Here is a 13,833-nt window from a genome sequence, read left to right as displayed (position 1 = left end):
ACCTTGTGTGTATGTTTGGTGTTTGAATGACTGAATTTATTTACATTATGTTCCTCTTAAAGAATGTAAGTCAGTTAACTATATTTGTAGTAAATATATAGTGACTCCTGAAAGTGTTTTTATAAAGTGGAATTTTAGTGTTTCTAGATGATTTAAAGGCAATTTTAAAAATACCATGACTCTTTATTTAAGGTCATCATTATCATTTTAAAAAGTATTTTGTTTGCTCAGAAATTTTTTCCCAAGTAATAAAAATGATTTTAGATATTTGTCTTATTATTTTGTTCAGTGTAAATCTAGGGTCAGTTTTGATGAATTGAGTTTTGTCAGAATGCATTGTTTTAAGGCATATTTCTTTCTAATTCCAAAGTGATACTGTTAAAAGACATTATTTCTTAATATAGCATTGCCAGCTAGGTAAGATTATAAGGACTTAACATGTGCCAGGAATTGTGTTAAGTATGTCACCATAATACTATCTCACTTAACATAAGAAGCTCAGGAAATAGAAACAGTTATCCACAATTTAAAAATGAAGAAACAGAAACTGGAAGAGTTAAAAAATTGCCCATCGTCTTATAATTAGTAAATGATCAGTCTGGTTTATATTTTTTCTTAAGGATTTAGGATTGCACATTTCTAGTTTTAATAAAATCATCATATTGTTTGGTTGCTCAGTTAACTCAATAATACTTAAAAGTCGTGTAGTCAAGGAACTTTTGTACTTTAGGCAAAGAACTAAAATAGAATTCACACTGTATATCATATATATATTGTTTTTGAAATCAGCAAATCTTTGCTATCTTATATTTTAGTGTATGTTAAGCAGTCTGTAATTTTTACTTTTGTTTATTGAGTTGAAATTGTCAAAGCATCTATTTCTAGAAAGGGAAAATTCAGCTTTAGAGAGTGATTTCATTCATACATATGTATGTGACCAATTGTAATATAGTAGATGAATCTATAAATTAGTATGACTGGTAATTTTTTAAAATTCTAGTGTTTATATAGCCAAAGACTGTTAGTACTTTCAAAGTCACCAACTTGGGAAGTTATGTGCTTATTCTAGAGCTTTGCCATGTAATCTTATGGAGGGAGATTCCTTTAGTGAATACTTTTAGAGTTTTTGAGATGGTCTTTTTTTTTTTTTTTTTTTTCTTTTTTGTCCTTGATGGCAAATCTTTATCTTCACGGGTGAATTTGAGTTGTAGAGACAATAATAAAACAACTTAGAACTTAGTTTAGGAGGACTGAGATTTAAAAGATCTTTTTTGTGTCAGACACTGTATTGAGTGGTTTATATTTGTAATATGTAATATTATTGAGTCATTTCCATCTACCATGAATCTGCATATAAAATGACTCTGGTTGTGTGTATTATTCTAAGATACTTGAGAAAACTAAGGTATAGAATGTTTGAATGACTAGCCTAGGGTCCCGTAGCCAACAAATGGAAGAAAGTAGAGGAAAGACTCCAAAATTGATGCCTTACCTATAACCTTAACCACTACACTGTATATCATGTTTTGAACCTCTTAGCTACCCAGTGAGGTTAGTGATGTGTTCTTGTTTTACAGACCAGGAAATTGAGGCTCATCGTATTAAAGAACCTTGTCCAGGGTGGCAGATCTAGCAAGTGTTAGAGGTAGGATTCCAACCCGATATGGCTAATTCTAAAACATCTTCCATTCTATCACCCTGCCTCTTCAAGATTTATAATACATTCTTTGATGAAAAGGGTAGGCTTGGCTATAAAGCAGTGAAACTTTTTATGTCTTATGAAGAGGAATTCTAAAATGTTTTGGTTAGTTACTTATAGATGATTGATTATTTGAATAGTCTTTTCTGTAAAATACCTTGTTAGTTTACACCTCATCTATTACACAGAATATATCCACAAATATGCATTTAAGTACGATATGCATGCTGTATTTATGGAAATTGGCAAAATATGGAAAGGGCACTTTATAATTTTGTGATTCACTTATTTCTTATAAAAATGTCAGGTGTTAAAAAATATTCCAAAGATCGCATTAAACTTCCAACATAGTTTATGTAGGTAAATTGTTTTGCCATCTTACATGTGTGTAACATCAGTTATTGTGAACACACCAAACTTCTAAGTGTTCTTTTGTATATATTTGCCTTTTGGCAGAAAGGAAAAACATTTTCAGTATGCAGAAACATGGAATTAACATTAATTAATTTACTAAAATAGTTTTTTACACTTTTACCTCTCCCAAGAAATTTGGAAGCTATGACATAATTTTGAAATACTCAATTCCTTTTTGTTGCAGTTATTTGGATCATTTGTACTTCTCAGTCCTTTGGTCTTATGCTGATGTGCTGATGAAATGTATACTTGTTAAAAAACAGTACTGCTATTAAAACAAGTTATTGATTGTAGGTATCCTAAAAACTTACAGTGTTTGAAACTAATGCATTATTTAAATTTAAAATATAGTTTACTGTAAAAATACTAATCTTTAAGATTTTATATTTGACTTTTTAATTTGTGAAACAAAAATGTCCTTGAAATTAATTTTAATAAGGAAGATACATCACTGACTTTTCTGAACATTTCTACTTGGCAACCTTTTCAGGAATTTTAAACAGGGTTTTAGTTGTCTTTATTTGATAGGATTGTGGCTTGCCAATTTCCATCTAAAGAAATTGATCATATGAATTAGGCTCCATGTAATTTAGTTTTTTCTTGGTAATGACCAAGTTGAAATTTTATATGAGTGTAAATTGGGTATAACTCCCCCTCATCTTTTTAAATACCATTCTTAAAAAATTGATACACATGATTTTTTCCCTCAGTTTCTGCCTCTGTCTCAGAAAATTCTAAAGTTGAAAGTTAAAATGTAATGCCCTAAAAGCTACTGTTATCATTCTTTCTCCTTTAAGAAAAGAATTAAGAACCTAGTATGCCGTAACCTACCTTCAGGTTATCTTGAAAGACATACATGACATATACTTTTAATTTAACTCTATTAATTTTTTTTACTCTTTTGTCACGTGTTTGTTCCTTTCTCTGTCAATATCCTAAGCAAAAAGTTTTTATAGCATAGTGAATACAGGTGGTGGTGTTAATGTGAATGGTTCTATAATGTATTATTTTCCTTGATGAAATCTTGAACAGTTTGAAAGTCCTCAAATTCTGAGATCTTCATAAGTTCAAAATGCTAGTGAGAAAGTATTGATATTAACTGTAAAAACATATATTTGTATAGCAATCCTGCTTTCTTCTGTAGACAATGTGTTACTTCTCAAAATGTCCATTCACAGACCAGAAATTTCTTTTAAGGAGAAAGAGAAAGCATGGCCTTTTTTGTGAGTTTCCATGTCATAACATTTATCAGTTTATTACTTGTATCTCTTTGATAAAATAATGTGTTCCAGTGTCTGTAAGCCATACTGAATACCAGCTGAGAGCAAGAAGACATATTATTTTCATTTCTATGTCTGTAATACCATTACAGTGCTTTTCCTGTTTTGCAAGTATTCAATACATTTTTGTTGAAATGATTGATTAAAATTGAGCTATAGGATATTTCCTAAAGAAACATTTCTAAATCTAAAATTAGTGAGTGGCAAGTGTATGTTTGTGCTAATTTAGAAGTAGATATATATATACATATAATATATATATATATAACATATATATATATAATCTTAAGGCTTATAATATATATATATAATCTTAAGGCTTCTTGCTTCTTGAGTAAGACCATTTTTATTACATACATCCTTAACAATGCACACATAACAACTTGTGTGTAAAATTAAATCAAAAATAAAAACTCAAAACAGTTCCTTTTTTAGTTGTTAGTAAGGATACTTTACTACTTTACTTTGTCTTGGTCTCTTGAGCACTAGAATTGGGAGTAAGATACCGAGGAAGAGTGTCCAAATAACTTTATTTTATTTTATTTTATTTATTTTTTTATTTTTTATTTTTTTAAAGATTTATTTATTCATTCATTCAGAGAGAGCAAAGAGAGAGGCAGAGACACAGGTGGAGGGAGAAGCAGGCTCCATGCACGGAGCCTGATGTGGGACTCGATCCCGGGTCTCCAGGATCACACCCCAGGCTGCAGGCGGCGCTAAACTGCTGCGCCACCGGGGCTGCCCCAAATAACTTTATTTTAAGCTCAAGATTGATTGATTATAGTTTTAATTTTCTTTGCTAATTTATGTATTGTGTATGATAACAATGTGGATGAGTTAACTGTAATGAGAAATACAGTACATTAAAAATGCTATTCACGTAAGATAGAGATATGACTGAAAAATTTTTTTTAATTTAAAGCTTATTGTGGTGCAATTTACACAGTAAAATTTCACTTTTTAGGTCTACAATTTGATGAGTTTTGAAAAACGTGTTCAGTCTTGAAACCTCCACCACAATCAAAACATAGAATGTTTTCATCACCCCAAAAAGTTGCCTTATATCCTTTTGTAACCAGTGTCCTACCCCTGTTCCAGCCCCTGACAACCACATATTATTTCTGTCCTTATAGTTCTGTCTTTCCTAAAATGTCATACAAATGGAATCATACAATATGTAGACTTCTGTGATAGGTTTCTTTTGCTTAGGATAAGGCTCTCGAGATTCACCCACATTGTTTTATGTATTAGTAGTTTTTTGGTGACTGCATTTTGAAATTGAATTAGAATACCCTTTAACTGTAGTACTACTGTCAAAAAAGACTGAATAACTTTAGATATTTCTCTCAGATCTTGAAGCTGCTTTATTTTTGGACATAATGTTACTTGCTCATTTTTACCCTTTCCCTCCAAAAAATTTGTAATTGACATTACTGGTAAGTGGCATTTATTTATATTAGTTAATTCTTTTCAAGTTAGATGCTCCATCAACCAGGTAAAATAAACATTGCTTTCTCTTTCATCAAAATTAAAATAGGTAGCATCACATATTTTGAACATCTAGCACATAGAAACTAGATACAAAATGAGGAAAGGTACAGTAATAATTCACCAAAAATTGAGTTCATGTTTTACTTTAATGTTTGTTGTTTATATTAAATATAGAGCATCAGTTATAGTGAAGAACAGTCGGTGCCTCTCTTTTAATGCTTAGAGTAGCAGTGCTGTTTACTGAAAAGGTGGGGCAGATAATGAGTAAATTTATTTATTTGACCACCTGTTTTGTTTTTTCACCATTCCCTTTTTGAAACACCTTTCTCCCTTGGGTTCAGGGCTGTCTCTCCTTTTACTTCCTCTGTGAACTGACCTTTCATTTGTAGACTCTTGCTAGTTCTTCCTCCCCTGCCCACCCCATAAATATTGGTATTCCTAAGGTGGTTCTTAAGCCTTCATTCTATTCTGCCTTCCTGTTGATCTCACCTATTCATACAACTTTTTACATGCTTGCTACCTGTATGCTGATGACTTACAAATCTCTCCAGAATGATGTATTTCTCTTTGAGACAGATCCATCTGTCTACCAGGCACCTCCATAAATACTGTAAATTCAAAAGTATATAAATATGAACTCTTCCCTCAATTGTTCATTCTTACCACTCTTTCCTCAAAAAAGAAAGAAATCTGTTCTTAAAACTATATGAAGTAGGTAATTGTTTCCACCATCACCTCAGCTCCCTAAACTGGAAGGTTGGTGATCATGCTTGACCCTTCTCCTTTACCACACCTTCAACCCAGTTGTTTACCCAGTAACACATCTGAATATCACTTGAATCCATCCCTCTTCTACTGTTTTTGATCTGTAAAGTGGGCGTGTATATACAGCTTGTCAGTTGGAATAACTTATAGCATTCTAAGAAGACTTAGAGGCAATTGTGAAAGATGTGTTTAGTGTTAGGATATTTTTTATGCTTGGGCTTTAGTATTTAAGGTATATACGGGGTGCCTGGCTGGCTCAGTTGGAAGAGTATGTGACTTGAGCCCCACTTTGGGTATAGAGATTATTAAAAGAAAACTTTTTAAGAAAATTAAGATGTAATCTTTATTAATATTCATGCTTTATAGTCTAAATGAGACTTTTCTATACACATTTCCACTAAATCTAAAATCTAGGTCCTTTAGACCTAGATTTGCAACAAACGAGAATAGTTTGTTGCCTTTATCCTTCCATACCTTACTTTTAGAGTACTGTAATTCATAAATGTATATATTCACTTCAATACTATGTTCATGTGTTAAGGAGCAGAGTCTGAATTGAAAGGAAACTAGGAATGTAGGAGGAAAGGGTAAAGGAAGAGCTTTTAAATTAACTTTCCTATACTGTGGAAACAAGTTCACTTGAATAACTCACTTTTATTGCAGATAACAGAAAACTAAAGAAACAAATACAATGGGATATGATACCATTCAGTTGCTAGAAGTTCAGACATTTTTAATGGCGGGAGTCAGATATGTATGTTATAACTGTGTTCAGATATGTATGTTATAACTGTGTTACTCGCTTGTGAAGTTATTGCTGGTGGTTTTGTATAATCTTACAATGTTTCTTCCTTAGAATATGAAGTTATTCCTTTCACTCCCCATTTGAACAAAAGGGTCTGCTTAGAGTAATTGGCTTAAGTATTCCTGAGTATCTTTTGTAAAGGACATATTACAGTGTGATAGTATCTCGAGAAACAAAGTAAACGTCTTCACTATATCTAGAGTTTATAATTAATATGTGCTGGGCCACCTGGGTATCTCAGTGGGTTAAGCATCTGCCTTCTGCTCAGGTCATGATCCCAGGGTCCTGGGATCAAGCCCCACAACAGGCACCCTGCTCAACTGGGAGCCTGCCTCTCCCTCTCCCCCTGCTTGTTTTCTCTTTCTCTCCTGCTCTCTGTCAAATAAATAAATAAAATCTTTAAAAATAAAATAATAGGTGCTATATTTTGCGCTAGAGCTAATTACCATGCTTTTGAGAAAATGGGAGCAATCCAAAGGCGAAAGGCTGATGGAGGAACCCTGTCTTTATTGAGTCTCTGGTACCTTGTAGGTACAACACCCACTCAACAAACAATTGTTGAATAAATGATTTTAAATTATATTTTAGTTTGGGGACGTAGGACTAATTGGAGTGACAGAAGATGGGTGGGGCTTGTTAAACGTTGAGTAAATTTGACAGAAGAAAGAAAGAAAACACAAAGCCCAGAAAAGGTAGGACAACATTTAAAGCAAAGAACTGATATAATTTAGTTAATTGATTGTATTTGGACAATTAGATTCGCTTAGCTGGATAAGAGAAAAATCTGTATACAAGGTGTTTTGGATTCTTTCTACTCTTTAATTCCTGTTTCAGCTTTGCTTCTGGTTTCAAATATTGCCTCTGTATTTCCATCTTCACTGCTAAGGGACAAATTTTTAGGCTTAAGGCTAAAATGACCTGCAAAATCCAAATATACATAGTCAGAATTGAGAATTTATGGGAAAAGGAGAGAAATATTATAGTTCTTTAGTCTTTTCCAGTTGTTTAAGGTTTGTAGTATATGTCAAAGTGCCATTACACATCTTCAGTATTCAAGTGAAGGGGCCTAAAAACTAGAATTTAAAATGACAATTTGCAACAAGTTTGTGACTGTCCTAGGATAAAGTTCAGTATCTGAATCTCTAATATGCTATCTGTTGAGCCATGCTGCCACCTACATGATTTATCATATGATTTTAGTGATTCTGATTGTTTTCAACTAGAAGATAGCCACCAGAATTTTAGTGTTCTTTATAAAGACTTTATAGTTCAGCAATTCTCCATTCTCTTAGTTTTCTTAGAAAGTAAAACTACGTACAGTGTTCTAGTATGTTAAGTAAGGCTAAATTGTGGGATTTAGAACTTAGAATCTTTTAAGAACTTCAAAGTTAATGACTTCCCCCCTTTTTTTCAATTATAGAAGCAGTGCAGAAAAAACTACATGCTATTTGGAAAATAGGAAAAATATCTATAATCCCATATTTTAGGTCTTTCCTACTAGGTTTTTAATTAAAATACTTATATGAATGTAATTTTGGTTAAGTATGTATTTGTGGTATAAATTATACATACGTAATCGTGTTTTCTCTAAAGGTTGTCTCATGAAGATTTTCCTAATTTCCTATGTAGTGTTCATAATTATTAGAAATGTTATCCTGGGGCACCTGGCTGGCTCAGTCAGGCAGGAGACTTGATCTTGGGGTTGTGAGTTCAAGACCCACATAGGGTGTAGATTACTTAAATAATAATTTAAAAAAACTTAAAAAGTTATCTAATATTTTGTCTGAGGATGAACCCTAATTTCCCTAGTCATTCTGTTGGATATTTTATTTGCTCTCACTTTTTTCTGTATAAAAATAAGTCAGTGAAAAAAAATAAGGCAGTGGACCATCTTTATATGTACTGTTCCTTCCCGCCCCTCTTGGGGTTTTATTCACTTAGAGTTGGAATCCGAGAAGTGGAAGTTGGGCCAAAAGTTTGAACATTTTTATGGCTCTTAATAGTATTTCCGGAAATAATAATAATATGTATTTCTGTAATCTGTATTTTCATTCATGTTTTAATTCATTCAGTAAATGCACTTTTTTCCCAATATATGCAAATTCCCTATTGAGATTATCCTTAGCACATTTAACTGTTCCTCTTCTCCACTGTTGTGTGATTTCTTTTCAATATATTTCTGAATTTCTTTTATTTTTTATTTAAAGATCTTTTTATTATTTATTTATGAGAGACAGAAAGAGAGAGAGAGGCAGAGACATAGGCAGAGAGAGAAGCAGGCTCCATGCAGGGAGCCAGATGTGGGACTTGATCCCCAGCACTCCAGGATCACACCCTTGGCTGAAGGCAGACACTCAACTGCTGAACCATCCAGGTTGAGATGGCCACTCCTGTTTTTGAATTTCTTGATGATGAAAATCATAGGCTTTTTCAAACTAGGTGTATCATTTGGCGATATATAGTGAAATTAGCATAAAACCTAATCTAACCTAGCTGCTATCCAAGTTACATTTAGGCCAGTCATTAAGCTCATTTCTTCAATTTTAAACTGAAGGTGGTCTCAGATTTTAGGAGTTTTATGGACAGAGCAAAGATAATGGAAAAAGGGAATTTAGATAAATTAGAGAGTAGTTTCTAGAAATAGAGTGGTAGTTAAAGGATCATCAGTTTTTTATCAGGAAAAAAAAATGGTAAGGAGCTCTCTAGTTTGGAACATACTAAAAGAAAAGTAAATTTTTAGGTAGGTCCTAGTACTTTTAATATTTGAGTATGAAATATCTAGTGTGGTGTGGACGTGGCCACATCTCATACTCATTCTCTTGTTCATCAAACATTGAGCGTTACCTGTGTCTCAGGAACTATAAGATATTAGAGATGATGAAATAAAAGACTTTAGCCTTGCCTTCAAGGATCTTTTTGTTTTGTTTTTGTTTTTGTTTTGAAAGAGCATGCATGTGGTGGGAAGTGTGGGGGGAGGGGCAAAGGAAGAAGAAGAAAATCTTAAGCAGGCTCCAGGCCCAGCTTGGAGCCTCTCACAGGGCTCGATTTCAAGACCCAGAGATATGGCCTGAGCCAAAATCAAGAAATTAGATGCTTAACCAGCTGAGCCACCCAGGTGTCCTCTAGGATCTTAAAGTCATAGACAGATAAACAAAGATTATATTATAATAATCAAGATTAACAAAGGAGGAACACTGAGGGACTCACCTAATTTAGACTAGAGATGAGGTACAAACTAAGTTTTGAAAGCCATTAATTAGACTTGGGAACCTAGGGGGCTGGGGCAACAGTTTGATTTTGGAAACTGCACATGCCTAGGTTATTGGAACATAGAGCTGGAAAAGGAGCATGCCATAAATATTTGAAGCTACAGAGAAGGTCAAGAGTTGACGTTATGAAGGAATGTATATACCTTTACAAATTCTGCATTTTGCTTTAAAAGCATTGGGGAACCAAGAAATTATTTAATAATGAAGTATGTTGCATTTGGAAAATACTTTTTTGGGCAGCAGTGCAGAGATTAGATAGGCAGAAAAAAAAGAGGCTAGGGAAGCTATTTAGGAATTGATGAGGTCCTCAGTTAAGACAGTGAGAATGTGGAGGAGGAAACTTACAAAATATGTTAAGGAAATAGCCTGGGTACAGTTTGGTATTTTTATGTAGGTAAATTGGGTAATGGAGAATGAAAAGAGTCCAGGATGACTCTCTGATTCTGAAGTTTCATACTTGTGGGGCTTGGAATGTGGAGGTTCCATTCACTAAAGTCAGGAATATAGGAGGAAAAAGTTTTTAGGAATTGTACAGTGGTGGAATGCCTGGGTGGCTCAGCGTTTGAGCATCTTCAGCTCAAGGTGTGACCCTGGAGTCCTGGGATCGAGTCCCACATCAGGCTCCCTGCATGGAGCCTGCTTCTTCCTCTATGTCTCGGCCTCTCTCTCTCTCTCTGTGTGTGTGTGTGTGTGTGTCTCTCATGAATAAATAAATAAATTCTTAAAAAAAAAAGAATTGTACAGTGATAATGCGGAAGAAGGGAGAGAGATGATACAGTTTTAGGCATGTCAAGTTTAACCAACCTATGGGACATTTAGGTGTAAAGTGGATATGGGAGTCTAAATACTTCAGGTCTTCAGAGCTCAAAAGACATTAGGCTTTTCTTTGGCAAAGTATGTAATTATGAATTGGTCTATTAGAGTACTATTTTCATAAGGAAGACATTTCTAACTCTATGTAGGCCCTTTAAAAGGATATATAAAATTTAGCTTTAAAACCATGTTGAAATTCTAGGATTGCTTTGTTGTCTCATCTGAGAATATCCAGTATAATAATCATTTTATTATTATAGTTCCAGTATATATAAATTAGAATAAGCACAAAGCTTTTAAAGTCAACATAAGTTAAATGACTTTTGACTGCCTATGAATTAGAATACGGTCTACCCAGAAAAAGACAAATACCATATGATTTCACTTTCTTGTGGAATCTAAAAAACAAAACAAATGAATAAACAAAGAGCAGAAACAGACTCACAAATAATGGAGAACAAACTGATGGTTGTCAGAGGGAAGGGGAATTCAGAGGATGGGCAAAATTAGTGAAAGTGAGTGGGCAATAGAAACTTAAGGTTATGGAATGAGTAAGTTACGGGAATAAAAGGTAAAGCATAGGGAATACAGTAGATGGTTTTATATTAGTGTTGTATGGTAACAGATGGTGGCTGCACTTGGGGTGAGCATAGCATAATGTATAAACCTGTTGAATCTCTGTGTTATGTATCTGAAACTAATGTAACATTGTATATCAACTATTTCAATAATAAACATTTTTTTTAAAGATTTTATTTATTCATGAAAGACAGAGAGAGGCAGAGACACAGGTAGAGGGAGAAGCAGGCTCCACACAGGGAGCCAGACGTGGGACTTGATCCCGGGACTCCAGGATCATGCCCTGGGCCGAAGGCAGGCGCTAAACCACTGAGCTACCCAGGCATTCCCAAAAAACAAATTTCTAATTTAAAAGGATACAAAAAAAGAATATAGTCTATGAAACACTATCACTTTTCACATTTTAGGCAGAATGGATATTGAAAAATATAGTAGCTTGGTCAAGTTGTTGTACATGTTAATGGTTATTTGAAAATGATTTTCAAGGCTGACCTAGAAGATCTCTTCAGTCTTTTTTTTTTTTTTTTTTTTTTTTTTTAGATCTCTTCAGTCTTAAATCAGGGTTAAAAGTGGTGTGGGTGATGCCATGTGTTTTTGTTTTTATTTTTTAAATCTTAGTTGGTTTAAATTACCAGAAGAGAAAAATACCATTTCTTCTTGAGGTTTTGTTTTTCAGGGTATGGATCATACATTACTATGAACGTAGAATAACAAAATGAATGTTCTTGTATGACTGCTTTCTATTGTACAAGGCTCTTCCTAGGGCCTTCCTGGTGTATTTGTTTATCCAGGTTAATCAGAACACTGCTTCTTTGGTTAGATTTATACTGAATACATACACATAAGGTGATATTTTAGTGAGAACTATGTTACTTTCTCATGGAGGGATTGTCTTTACAAATATAATTAAGATCTCTACTTTTAGAATTATTAAATGGCAGTGACTTTTTAAAAGTATCATATGCAGGAATAATTATAATAGAATCAAACTGATTTACCAAAAATAATTGACTAGATGTCATAATGTCAAAATGAACCATAGTGCTTTCTAGAATCTTAAGTACATGTAAGCAAGTGTACTTTTTTTGTTTTGTTTGATTTGGTTAGAGAAGTGGCACACCAGAATCACCTAGGAAATTTTTTTAAACTGTAATACTTTTCTGGAGATGCAAAATAAGTTTTAAGTTTCTGTTTTCTTCCTTTATGCTTTTCAGTCATTCCACAAAAATTAATTGAACACTATATTCTCAGCAATGAATTCTAGGCATTTGGTATTAAGATTTATTTTCATTTATTTTCATCCTCCCTCCCAAATTTTACATGGCTGCCTAAAAGATCCCTCTTTTGTTTTATTCTGTAAAAATACTATTTGTGAAGCATAAAGAAGCAAACTGTGGTGAGTGGAATTATTAGTAAATTAGAATTAAAAATAGAATGGAGAGATGTGTTGAGTCCTAAAGAATGAGCGGAGTTGCTGGATACTAAAGGGGACGTAGAATTGAGGAAAGAGGTTGACATAGCAGACACTGTAAGTAAATTTGGCAGAGAAATTGTTAGGAAATTGAAAGAAAAATTTTAAGATTTTATTTGAAAGAGGGCTTGCAGGAGAACACAAGTTGGGGGAGGGGCAGAGGGAGAAGTAGACTCCCTGTTGATTGCAGAGCCTCCATCCCAGGACCCAGAGATCATGACCTCAGTGAAGTCAGACACTCAACTCACTGAGGCACCCAGGCCCCCCTGAAATAAAAGTTTTAAAATACATATTTGCAACAGTACTTACAATACAGTAAAAAATTATGAACTGACTGGTCTGTTCCTAATAGTGCCTTATATTTAAAAAGTTTTCTCAACTGTCAGATTGCATTATCTTGTGTATGTTGGCTACACACTGCTGAAGAGTAACATGTAAAATGCTTAGAAATAGGGATCCCTGGGTGGCGCAGCAGTTTAGCGCCTGCCTTTGGCCCAGGGCGTGATCCTGGAGACCTGGGATCGAGTCCCACGTCGGGCTCCCAGTGCATGGAGCCTGCATCTCCCTCTGCCTGTGTCTCTGCCTCTCTCTCTCTCTCTCTCTCTCTCTCTCTCTCTCTGTGTGACTATCATTTAAAAAAAAAATGCTTAGAAATAGTTAAGTCCTTGGGCAGCCCTGGTGGCACAGCGGTTTGGCGCTGCCTGCAGCCTAGGGTGTGATCCTGGAGCCCCAGGATCGAGTCTCATGTTGGGCTCCCTGCATGGAGCCTGCTTCTCCCTCTGTGCCTCTCTCTCTCTCTGTCTATGAATAAATAAATAAAATCTTAAAAAAAAAGTTAAGTCCTTAGCAAATATTTGTTATTTTTATTAGTTGACAGCTACCTTTCTCATTGTGATTTAATGAAAAATATATCCTTGTCAGGTATATTCCTAAATTAATATTAACTAATTTGTGACATTTATAATGAAATATTAGGAAGGAAAATATTTGATAAGCAAAGAAAAAGTAATCAAATTGGTTCAAGTTCATCTGGTATTGAAATATGAATACTCCTTCCTAATATAACTTGGCTGTATACCCCAGATCAAGTGAAGTATCCCAAATAATAACTGCCTGCACAAGGAACTTGATTTCTAATATCTAAAGTTAATTATGTCTCCAAAAGTGTTGTATTATACTATCATGTATGACAGTATACACATATATAATATATACATATATTTCTGCTGTATTTTGATAATTCACTT

At 34.0% G+C, this 13,833-nt stretch overlaps 1 protein-coding gene across 5 annotated transcripts in view; it reads left to right on the top strand.

Annotated features, from left to right (window-relative positions):
- NIPBL (NIPBL cohesin loading factor) overlaps positions 1 to 13,833 on the top strand; it is a 197,438-nt gene that overhangs the window by 4,593 nt on the left and 179,012 nt on the right. The window contains exon 1 of one of the 5 annotated variants that reach the window (XM_072824874.1): positions 1,629 to 1,645. The exons of the other annotated variants lie outside the window; for them this stretch is intronic. The gene's annotated coding sequence lies outside the window, so the exon portion shown is untranslated. Of the gene's footprint in view, positions 1 to 1,628; positions 1,646 to 13,833 lie in introns of those variants that run through there. 5 annotated transcript variants of the gene reach the window in all.

Source organism: Canis lupus, chromosome 4 (genome assembly GCF_048164855.1).
Source record: "Canis lupus baileyi chromosome 4, mCanLup2.hap1, whole genome shotgun sequence".
NCBI lineage: Eukaryota > Metazoa > Chordata > Mammalia > Carnivora > Canidae > Canis > Canis lupus.
Note: the sequence above shows the minus strand (reverse complement) of the source record. Positions and strands in the feature narration are given on the sequence as shown.